Genomic DNA, 6,000 nt, shown 5'->3' with positions numbered 1-6,000 from the left:
TTGTACCAGTAAGTCCTTTTTTCCACTGGCAGAACGTTTCAGAGCTCAGGCTCACTTGCAAATGTCACCGTTGAGAATCTTACATAGGCCTGTGTCCCTCATGCTTTCATTGTCTCCTTTGCATTTTGTCTGTGCCCAACTGGCCACCTTAATGAGCTCTAATGCAGTATGTGGAGCAATGAGATTTGACAGTCCTCCCCATGTCCCTCACATCTGTACACACGTTTAGAAAATAACACTTACAGAGGGACACAGTAGGAAACACAGCAGGAAACAGTAGGAAACATGGTAAGAAACACAGTAGGAAACACAGCAGGAAATAGTAGGAAAGACAGTAGGAAACACGGTAGGAAACACAGTAAGAAAGAGTAGGAAACACAGCAGGAAACAGTAGGAAACACAGTAGGAAACTAAGAAAAAGTAGGAAACACAGTAGGAAACGGTAGAAAACACAGTAGGAAACACGGTAGGAAACAACAAGAAACAGTAGGAAACAGTAAGAAACAGTAGGAAACACAGTAGGAAACAATAGGAAACGGTAGGGAACACAGTAGAAAACACAGCAGGAAACACAGTAATAAACACAGTAGAAAGCAATAATAAACAGTAGGAAACACAAACAACTGTAACTGTTTCCAGTAACACGTAACCACAGCTAAGTTTAACTCAATGGGCGACATTAACATCCCCCCTCCTCCCCGTTTCTAAACTGCTGCAGTGGAGCAGCCAGTGAAGAATATTAAACGAATTTTCAGACCATCATTATGCAGCCAGAACATCGAAGTCAACAGAAAGAGCAGGTGGCTACAATGAAACTTGACATATTTGTACCACGCTATTATAACATCTGCTACCCGAATATTTTCTCTTTCAGTTCCACTGTACTTTTTTACACCCATTGTTCATTAAAAAACAAACTGATAATATTAATTTCCTTTGTTTTATGAATCTTAAAATTGAATTATGCGATTAACCAAATCGTCCAGCGAAGGCGGACAACAAACTAACCATCCGGCACACTAACCCACAGCTTTGTAGGTGACCAGATTCCATCAGCTCGGTAACATGAGTAGGTACAAGTCAGCATTTGTCACTCGATGCATGAAAGTGCTGCCTGTTTTAGAAAGACACGCTCATTTAGCCCTGAACAGAGTTGAGCAGCCAGAGCTGCCTAACGTGTTATTTTCACATATTTAACCACCGTTCATTGTTTTATCCATTCATCAGTTTTGAAAACCCACTTGTCCAGTGCAGGGGACACCTTGGACAGGATGCACCTGGAGGAACCCACAGAGACATGGGGAGAACATGCAAACTAGAATTCAAATGTACGTCTGTGGTGCAGCAGCACTCCCCGCTTTGTCACCGTGCCACCATAAACTACAGCGGTTTAACTGGGGCACGGTGACACAGCAAGTCGCGCTGCTGTCTCGCAGCGCCTGGGTGGTGAGAGAGGATGTGGGTTTGATCTCCATTCAGTCTGGCTGGAGTTTGCATGTTGTCTGCGTGGGTTTCCTCTGGGTGCTCTGGTTTCCTCCCACACTCTCCGAAGACATGCTGTTCAGGTTCACCCATAGTATGTGAGTGACAGAGAGAGAGTGTGTGTGTTCCACTGATGTATGGATGAGTGACCCAATGTAAGTAGCGTATCTAGCAGTGTAAGTCACCGCAGTGAAGAAGGAGTGTGGGCTGATGACGCTACATAGTATCCATTGTAAGTCGCTTTGGAGAAAAGTGTCTGATAAATAAATAAATGTAGTTATAAGTTATGGTTCGTGATGATGAATCTATTTCATACATTCATAGTTGTATCGTAGCACATTTGGCTAAATTCTCAAACACTCTCAAAAACATTAAGTGTGAGGGTAAAGTACACAAATGTATGAATTTTAAAGTGACTTGTACATTTGTGGTTTTTGAACGTGTGAGTGCAGCATTTTCATCACGTTGCCACCATCTAAGCCCATTTCTCTGTGTGAATTCGTCACGTCTTTATCCTCTGGCTGGAGGAAACACCTGAGCTGTGCTAAGAGGTCAGGTACGTGCCGTAGGATGTCAGCAGCTTTTCTTCCTTTAGACTGAGCGAGGTTTCACCACGGTTCACCACAATTCAGTGCAGACGTGACATTTCAAGAATAATAACACAGAGAGATTTTAGACAAGATTATATATCTGACTAAAATCAACTGCGGGTACTTGTTTTGATACAAAGGAATAAATCCAATAAGCTATGGTCAACTACATTTTTGAGAAATTTGTCATATTTTAGGATTTCCTCTGATGTGGGTTTCATTTTTCTCTGTGGATGTCACCCTTTAATCTCTGCATAATGGGTTTTTCTAGTGCGTTTGTAGAACTATTCTCAGAAATTAATGCGCGCGGAATATGACTGCCTGCATAATGGGGATCCACAGCTGAAAAGTTACATTTTTACTGTTATAAGAGCCACTGTGGTCTGTCGCAACCCCAGGGGGTGAAGTCCCCCGATGTCCAGCAGAGGCGCCACTCTAGATCGACGCGACTACGCCAACGCACCCGGCTTCTATTGACCGCATGAGCAGCGTGCCGACCAACCGGTCCGTAAAAGGACTGAAGACGCGGCACCGGTGTGTGGACTCTTGACCAGCTCTTCGCTGACCTGCTTCCGAAGTTCCCTTCTCAGCGTGCCGTCTGCACCAGTCCTTCGCGATCCTGTCCAGGTCCCCCGTTCCAAGCCTGTCTACGTCACACCTCGGTTCTATTAGCTCCGGTCACGTAACCCTGCTCGCTCGCTCCAAGAACACTGTGTGCATCTCTTTGTTCCATGTTCATCGTGTCACCTCTGCGCTTCCTGGTTCACACTGCGCACTTGAACACACACTAGTCTGCATCTGAGATCACCGCGCTTTATGTCCGCGTCTGGAGGTTGCAGGAAAACGGGATCCGTGTCACGTCCGACGTCCGACGTCGTCTTCTTTTCTTACTCTACGGTTTCATCTTGGCCAGGTTTCTCAAAAAAACTCTGCAGAAACATGCAGCACGTAAGTGCACCGCATTGACACGCGCTTTTGTGCAAGGCCTCCCGTGTGATTCGTTAAAAAATGAATCAGAATTACGTTGTTTACTGCAAAGCAACAAATTGTTCTACCGACGGAGGGGGGTATCAAGCGAGAGGCTGCCTCGTAACCGCGTGTCATACTGTGTCGGGAGCTGGCGGAAGGGCCGCTGGAATGCGGCGGGAGTCACATCGCTCCACCCGTCCCTCGCTTCCCCGACACCCTGAAGGAGAAAGCGGATTGACGAAGACATCAAGCGGAGGAACACAGGTGCTGTCCTTTCTTTCCTGATACGTACCGCAGTGCTGCGAAGAGCTCGATCACGGCGATAACAAGAGCGCTGCGGCTACAATTATGCCGCAGTCGGGCTAAAGATCAAAAACATGGAAGACTATTTTTATACCGCCACGCACGCGCGCGGAAATCCTGGGAGAAATGGGGCACATCGGTCCTTGTAGAATAATAATAAAAAGTAGATAAGCAGTAATTATTCCCCCCACACACTGCTCTTAAGCGCTTCATATTTATGAACGCTGACGCTTTATTGCTGGAGGCAGTGATACGGATGAACGTTTCGCCTTGTGACGGGCCATCTCCGTATGGTAGCATTCACCCGCTTTGTCTGTTCCTTCAGTTCTCCTGCAACGTGGCGCGAGTCGGCGCGATCATCCGACTCGTCTCACGAAGCACTGAAAGTTTTGCCGATGTTATTTTGGATGACGGGTTGGATCAAGCGGTGAACTCTCAAAACGTAGAGCCCACGTTACGCGGGGGACTCGTTTGCTGCAGCCTCGCTGTTTACGGAAAAGAGCGATACCACCGACAATACGCACCAATGATGTGCGTAACCTTTAATTAGGAATCAATAACGAAAGCCGACATTTTTGCTCTCTAACGGAACGAATGATCCGACATGTAAATCAAAGGCCAAGGACCATCACGAAGTTACGGCGGGAAGAGCGATAACCGGCCTGCGATGACATTCTGTCTAATCCCCAGTACGGAAACACCCACCTCCTCCTCGCAGCCGACCTGTGGACAGACACACCGAAGCCCCCCTTTCCTCATCTAGCCGCTCCCCCCTTATGTGGTCTCTCCGCCTCCCACCACGGACCCACGTGTGCTCCCTGGCGCCGCGTGCAAATCCCAGCCGTGATCAGCTTAGAGTTGACGGGGCAGACATAGCAGCGGCCTCTAATCCCACACCAATTTGAAGAGATCTGCAAATGAAATGGACGAGGGCTCCGGGGCGGGCGAAGCGGTATTATCATCACCGATCTTCGTAGTGGGTCTGTGGCACAGTTCTTCCCCTGGATAAAGACCGCAATTACTTAATCTTCACATAAACGGCACACACACACACACACACACACACACACACAATTAAATAAACACCTGCACTGTGTGCTGATGAGCTTGGAGCCTTTACATGAGCTAGTGACACCAACTTGTTTAACCGTTATATATTCTTCACATAGCAAGGTTCATTCATTCCTTGAAATCACCCCATTAGGCCAATTCCTACCACCAGCGGGTCAAATCACATATTTCATAAAGAAGGAAAAATAATATCACGTACCCTGGTAGGGCAGTGAGTAGCACTCAGATAGACTCAGACAATTTGGCACAATGGTGTTCACGATATCTAGAGATGCCCGTGTCTTCCACGGCGCGAAGCACAGGGACACCGTGCTGCTCGAGCGGCTGTTGTCTTCTGTATAAGACAAACCTGGACTTATTGCAGGGACCAGCCCTTCCGACAGTCCCCGGCGCTGCGGGTGGGTGGTCCCGACCCTCCGAAACTACCGCCTGGGGGGTTCCGCCTCGGCACGCCCGACACCGCCTCCCGCTCTTCTGACCAGCTGCTTCGAGCGTCTCTGCCGATGGTTCTCGAACGGTGGCAGCTGGTCCTGAACCCATCAAATAAATACAATATTAAAAAGCAACAGCGGGCTAGTTAAGCAGCTTATTAGTGACATTCTATGAACTTGACTGACCCACACGGTGTGGCTCATCTGACACTCATCCAGGCAGGCAGCGGTTCTTTCGGCACATCGCATTCGGACAGTGGGAATCTCTGGCTTGAAAACAAGTCACACGGCTGCTTTATTGCCGATGGCTGAACGTTGTCTCCCAGCCCCTGAAATATTCTCATTATGAATGTTGACGCTAAAATTCTAGTGAAAAAACAAGCTGAGCTTGTTAAGGAGAGGAGCAACAACTTACTGTTACTTAAAGAAACGTTTTTTCGACTGGATGAGAAATCGGAGCACTCCGAATTTCATATCCTCGGGCACACAAAGATGACAGCGCATGTCTGATGTGTAGGCGGCCGTGTGGCCAGTAAACCCTCTGGGGTTTGGGCAAATGTGCAGTCAGTTTGCCGTTTAGGGTTAGAATAGAATAGATCTGTTGCTGGTTTACCTTTTAGGCTGAATAGGTCACACAGAACCAGAATGATGGTTCTTTCAGATGGTAGTGGTGTGTTACAACAAGGAAGAAGAGATTTAAAGTGGGTAAAAAAAACTAGCCAGCTTCACCAGCAATTATGGAAACATTGATGAACGTGTATTCAAAAGTTTCATTGAACATTAAATTGCAATAAATGGCAAAGGAGTTCACGTTGTTATTCAAACCATTTGCTGCAACATCACTGTACTTTGTCATAACACTTGCGTGACATGGTTACTATTAATAGTCTGTAGTGTGTGCGTGTGAGAGAGAGAGAGAGAGAGACACATTTCCATCATTTTTCTCACAGGATGTTGCCTGGACTCAAGGTTTGCTGAACTGAATACACACACACACGCAGAGTCTGAAACCACTTGCCCCAAGCAGGGTCATGGCGGACCGGGGCCAAGCCCGATGGCACAAGGCGCACGGCTGGAGGGGGAGGGGGCACACCCAGGACGAGACGCCAGTCCGTCACAAGGCACCCCAAGCGGGACTCGAACCCCAGACCCAC

This window comes from Scleropages formosus, chromosome 4 (genome assembly GCF_900964775.1).
Source record: "Scleropages formosus chromosome 4, fSclFor1.1, whole genome shotgun sequence".
NCBI classification, from domain to species: domain Eukaryota; kingdom Metazoa; phylum Chordata; class Actinopteri; order Osteoglossiformes; family Osteoglossidae; genus Scleropages; species Scleropages formosus.
Note: the sequence above shows the minus strand (reverse complement) of the source record.